Source organism: Mizuhopecten yessoensis, unplaced genomic scaffold (genome assembly GCF_002113885.1).
Source record: "Mizuhopecten yessoensis strain PY_sf001 unplaced genomic scaffold, ASM211388v2 scaffold10415, whole genome shotgun sequence".
Classification (NCBI taxonomy): Eukaryota; Metazoa; Mollusca; class Bivalvia; order Pectinida; family Pectinidae; genus Mizuhopecten; species Mizuhopecten yessoensis.
Window position 1 is genome coordinate 46,691 of NW_018408535.1, and position 6,587 is coordinate 53,277.

The 6,587-nt window shown below is 38.5% G+C and overlaps 1 protein-coding gene across 1 annotated transcript in view; it reads right to left on the reverse strand.

Annotated features, from left to right (window-relative positions):
• Nucleotides 1-6,111, reverse strand: part of LOC110460516 (sodium- and chloride-dependent betaine transporter-like) — a 22,330-nt gene extending 16,219 nt beyond the window's left edge. Inside the window, exons 1-2 of the mRNA XM_021513466.1 lie at nucleotides 6,051-6,111; nucleotides 3,642-3,734 (exon numbers count right to left, since the gene is read on the reverse strand). The gene's annotated coding sequence lies outside the window, so the exon portion shown is untranslated. The remainder of the gene's footprint in view (nucleotides 1-3,641; nucleotides 3,735-6,050) is intronic.
• Between the last annotated feature and the right edge of the window lie 476 nt (nucleotides 6,112-6,587).

Consider the following 6,587-nt stretch of genomic DNA (forward strand, 5'->3'; position numbering starts at 1 on the left):
ACAGTTGTGCAGTAATAATGCATAGCTAGCGGACAGTTGTACAGTAATGATGCATAGCTAGCGGACAGTTGTACAGTAGTAATGCATAGCTAGTGGACAGTTGTACAGTAATAATGCATAGCTTGTGGACAGTTGTACAGTAATAATGCATAGCTTGTGGACAGTTGTGCAGTAATAAAGCATAGCTAGCGGACAGTTGTACAGTAACGATGCATAGCTAGCGGACAGTTGTACAGTAGTCATGCATAGCTAGTGGACAGTTGTACAGTAATAATGCATAGCTAGTGGACAGTTGTGCAGTAATAATGGATAGCTAGCGGACAGTTGTACAGTAATGCTGCATAGCTAGCAGAAATGCATAGCTAGTGGACAGTTCTACAGTAGTAATGCATACCTAGTAGACAGTTGTACAGTAGTAATGCATAGCTAGTGTACAGTTGTGCAGTAATGAGGCAGCGCTAGTGGACAGTTGTGCAGTAGTGATGCATAGCTAGTGGACAGCTGTGCAGTAATAATGCATAGCTAGCGGACAGTTGTACAGTAATGCTGCATAGCTAGCAGACAGTTGTACAGTAGTAATGCATACCTAGTGGACAGTTGTACAGTAATAATGCATAGCTAGTGGACAGTTGTGCAGTAATAATGAATAGCTACTGGACAGTTGTACAGTAATGCTGCATAGCTAGCAGAAATGCATAGCTAGTGGACAGCTGTGCAGGAACGATGCAAAGCTAGCGGACAGAAGTTGTGCAGTAATGATGCATAGATAGTGGACAGTTGTGCAGTAACGATGCATATCTAGTGGACAGTTGTGCAGTAACTATGCATAGCTTGTGGACAGTTGTGCAGTAACGATGCATATCTAGTGGACAGTTGTGCAGTATTAATGCATACCTAGTGGACAGTTATACAGTAATAATGCATAGCTACTGGACAGTTGTGCAGTAATAATGAATAGCTACTGGACAGTTGTGCAGTAATAATGAATAGCTACTGGACAGTTGTACAGTAATAATGCATAGATAGTGGACAGTTGTGCAGTAGTGATGCATAGCTAGGGGACAGCTGTGCAGTAACGATGCATAGCTTGTGGACAGTTGTGCAGTAACGATGCATAGCTTGTGGACAGTTGTGCAGTAAGAATGCATAGCTAGTGGACAGCTGTGCAGTAACGATGCATAGCTTGTGGACAGTTGTGCAGTAATAATGGATAGCTAGCGGACAGTTGTACAGTAATGCTGCATAGCTAGCAGAAATGCATAGCTAGTGGACAGTTGTACATTAATAATGCATAGCTAGTGGACAGCTGTGCAGGAACGATGCAAAGCTAGCGGACAGAAGTTGTGCAGTAATGATGCATAGCTAGTGGACAGCTGTGCAGTAACGATGCATAGCTAGCGGACAGAAATAATGTCGTTGTAACTTGTCAGGAGGTGCGGTTCGAGAAAAAATATTACTGATAAATTAACAATAAATCCGTAATCATATACACCAGGCAATATGTTATGATCGAAGGATGGCGTTGATTTGTATTCATGTCGAAAATCGATTTTCTGCTAAAGGTTATTAACAGAAATTAGTCAAAAAATATATGTACATGTGTGGACCCGTGAAAGTAGAGCTCAGCAGGGTGCTTACCCTATTTACGTCCTGGTTCCCTGAAGACGGATATGGTTCGTCAAACTGGTATGCTATTTAACTTAAAAATTGATAAAGTAAGGACTTTAGTGTGAACTCTATGTAAAGCCAACCAATGTAGTAAATAGTAAATAGAAACGGGTACATATATTGTAGTATGCGAGGGTCAGTTACACTACATGCTAGTGCGAGCTCTGTTTATAAATAGATACGGGTACATATATTGTAGTATGCGAGGGTCAGTTACACTACATGCTAGTGTAAGGTCTGTTTATAAATAGACACGGGTAGTATGCGAGTGTTAGTTACACTACATGCTAGTGCGAGCTCTGTTTTTAAATAGATACGGGTAGTATCCGAGGGTCAGTTACACTACATGCTAGTGTAAGGTCTGTTTATAAATAGACACGGGTAGTATGCGAGGGTTAGTTACACTACATGCTAGTGCGAGCTCTGTTTATAAATAGATACGGGTAGTATCCGAGGGTCAGTTACACTACATGCTAGTGTGGGCTCTGTTTATAATAAGATACGGGTAGTATGAGAGGGTCAGTTACACTACATGCTTGTGTGAGCTCTGTTTATAATTAGATACGGGTAGTATGCGAGGGTCAGTTACACTACATGCTAGTGTGGGCTCTGTTTATAATTAGATACGGGTAGTACGCGAGGGTCAGTTACACTACATGCTAGTGTAAGTTTTTTTTATAAATAGATACGGGTAGTATGCGAGGGTCAGTTACCCTACATGCTAGTGTAAGGTCTGTTTATAAATAAATACAGGTAGTATGCGAGGGTCAGTTACCCTACATTCTAGTGTAAGGTCTGTTTATAAATAGATACGGGTAGTATGCGAGGGTTAGTTCACTACATGCTAGTGTGGGCTCTGTTTATAATTAGATACTGGTAGTATGCGAGGGTCAGTTACACTACATGCTAGTGTAAGGTCTGTTTATAAATAAATACAGGTAGTATGCGAGGGTCAGTTACACTACATGCTAGTGTAAGGTCTGTTTATAAATAGATACGGGTAGTATGCGAGGGTCAGTTACACTACATGCTAGTGTAAGGTTTTTTTATAAATAGATACGGGTAGTATGCGAGGGTCAGTTACACTACATGCTAGTGCGAGCTCTGTTTATAAATATACTTACACCCGGCCTCATGTCGATAAGGGGTAATTAACTACATGTTTTAGGGGTTAACTACAAAACTTAAAATAGCGGACGTCCGACGCTTTTTTTATGAACCTAACTTGTCGTACACATGAGTAAGTAAATGGGGAATCTTTCGCCAATAAAATGTATAATAAAAAAAAATTAACACTACATGCTAAAAGAAAATTGGTGTAATATTGATGTAGGAACGTTTGCTCTCTCAGTATATATTGGTATAATCTAGTACAAACCACCATGCGGTGTGACGGTCTGGATGTGACATCATAACACATTAAACGGAACGTTCTAGTGACGTTGCGTAAGAAGAACTTGATATATGGTCTTATCCAGACTGCATTTTCTGTCTAAACATACTGAACGTTTGTATAATAGTTAATTGATTTATGTGACATATCCGGTTTTTGGTTTATCTTTGATCCTCCTGTAATTTGGAAGGGGGCCCAATATCCGTGGAATGCTCGACCTCTCGGCCTTTTTTATGGTAGCTATACCGATACCAAGGGGCCGGGGTGGTTAAGTGGATAAGGCGTCTGACATTCTGCTACCACTAGCCCTCCACTACTGGGTTGCGGGTTCGAGACCTATATGGGACAGTCGCCAGGTACTGACTGCATGTCGGTGTTTTTTTCTCCGGGAACTCCGGCCTTCCTCCACCGCCGAAACCCATGTCCTTTAATGACCATAGCTGTTAAAAGGACGTAAAACACAAACAAACCAAACCAAGCTACCGATACATGTACCATATCATCCTTTAAGAGAAAAAAACAATAACATTAAAACGCACGTTAACTCAGCTGATATCTATTACCACAACTCCGATCCTACCTTAATACAGTGCTGGTAATAGGGTCCCCGTTTAAATTCTTCATATCAATCATCCATCTTTTTCGGGAGTCAAGGCGTATTAATTCCAGCGATCTAGCGTCAATGAAATATATTTAGATGTAGATTTAGATTTAGTACAACACGCAGAGAGCCATGCCATCATCTCGTCAACCTCTGGTAAGTTTAATGTAAGTCTCCCCTATCGGTATCAGCCGCAGATGAACAGTACAGTTTAACACTATGGACGTTATCTTCACGCCTAATGAGTAGGTGAATATTGAATATATAAATTGTGTTCATACGTCCGAAATGGAAATGATGTTTACAGACATCACATATCAAAGCTAATGCACGTGTAGACGCTACAATGAAATCCGACTTTGCCTCAACTTAAACGAGTTCCACAGACAAAAGCCGCTATCCTTAATCACCGCATATCAGTTAATCTACAAAAATAACCCATCTTTACATAAAAGTGTATATTTGTATGTATCCAAGAAAGCATAGGAAGAGAGTCCTTTAGAGATGAATATATTAGAATTCAAAACCATGCTGTTTATAATTCATCAACATATATTTAACATATAAATAAATCATTATCTACACCTTATTATTATATTAATGTAAACTTGGACATTGCTTCTTGTCATTATTACATAAAAGTAACAAGTTTGACAAGTACCTCACTGGTCAATGTAGGAGTTTAACACTAACGTTTACTTTATAGTAGATTAACAGGAAGTGTTTTGATTTAGGATAAAATGTTGATTTAAGTAAATAAGTGATCACAAACCACCGCTTATATATGTTCATAGCTGCATAAATCACCGTTATAAAAAGTAACACCGAACACTTGTCATTGCCACATCTTCCTACCAGTAATGGTTGTCAGACCTTGGTGTTGGCGGCTGTGTGACTCAGAATGCTGTATTCGATGATAAAAAGCTCATTTCTTAAGCTGGAAGGTCTTACATACATGTAACAATCAATGCGTTCTGACTATGTTGACATACTATTAGTTTATATTCTCGTCATCAATTCATATTTTACATCGATTTGATTGGAGTTTATTGATTTGTTTTTTAGAAGCATACGCATATATATGCCCGGGACCACCAATGTCATAATTTTCGATTTGTCGAAAGTATACTCATGATTTCCATTAACACTTAATAATGTTTCTAAATTACTAAATGCCTTTATCACAGCTCAGAACTGATCACTTCGTCTACTTCTAATTGTTTATTTATATATCGCTTTATTGAGAGGCACGGTAAACTAGCAAAACAGGACAGAGTGGAGCATGAATTATAGAATTTAGATCAGCAGCTTAAATAATAAGCTTCCAAAATGATTCGGAATATCTCGACACCATTAGCTAGAAACAACATCATATTGTCAACATACCATGAGAGCAATGATACATAACATTATCAACAATAAACCAGAGAAAACAACATCATATTGTCAACATACCATGATAGCAATGATGCATAACAATATCAACAATAAACCAGAGAAATCAACATCATATTGTCAACATACCATGATAGCAATGATACATAACAATATCAACAATAAACCAGGGAAACAACATCATATTGTCAACATACCATGATAGCAATGATACATAACAATATCAACAATAAACCAGAGAAATCAACATCATATTGTCAACATACCATGATAGCAATGATACATAAAAATATCAACAATAAACCAGAAAAATCAACATCAAAGAAAAGGACTCCGTGAAGTAAACACAAAATATAATTTCCCATGGAAGATTGTACAAGTACTGGTGTAAGATTGAGAAACATAAATAAACAACAACACGTAAACGAAACAATAATTCGGACTCTAAATCTGTAAAACGGGGACATATGAAGAAACGAAAGATTTACATCACATCATCGACGACACCTGATATGTAAATCTAGGTTAAATCCAAGTAATGTCCGTCCTCACCTCGAGAACACGTGTAGCAATGAAAAGACGACCCCAAGGGACTCTAATGAACATAGTTTAAAACAGCATCCTGCATAACACACAGAAATAACATGACTACCTATGCAATTATGATAGGGACCATAAGTCCCTAGTCTTTATCAACCTACATCACCACAGGTTGTAAGTCGGTCCCTCTGATCAACCTACATCACTATAGGTTGTAAGTCGGTCCCTCTGATCAACCTACATCACCACAGGTTGTAAGTCGGTCCCTCAGCAGGCGACATTTATCACGGAAGTCATGACAAAAGGAGCGAGCTCTTGACTATCTAATCAAACGTATGTTATTGCTGGAGTATATTAATGTAACGTCTTGTATCCCATTCTGAAAGAAAGCTCTACGTTAGGATGTAGATGTATGTTATTTATTGAAAACCATTCTCTGCAAAAGCAACTTACCTTAGCTGCGTTGTCCTTATAAAGGTGAAGTCAACTGTAGAGTCAAAAACTGAAATCTAACACTGCTAAACCGTGTATTGGTATTAAATAGAAAGTAGATGTACCGCGCAGTCGTAGACACGCATCATACCTAGACTACTACACCCGAACCTCAACTACTCTTAAATTGCTGTACGATTATGACCCTTTGGTAGTGTACTGATCGTAAATATTTGTTATCTACAGTCGCAAACAAATTCGTTTTTTTTTTAAATCAAATTTAAGATTTGTTATGCACCAGTACATATGAACCTAATTAGTTAAATAAGATAAATAATTTTAATAAAAATATCCCCTCCCCCGATCTACCAGGCACACTTTTCTCGCACCTAAGACAGTGATATCCCACGTCATACCCCATGCTAAATTTTTCTATCTCGTCCGAACTGTCTTGCACCTTTACATGACATTTCGCGGAATTTTACGCGGAAGCATTCAAATGTAGCTTAATTAGTGAAGAGGTCATTATCATTTGAGGCCCCAGACGGGAAACTTAAA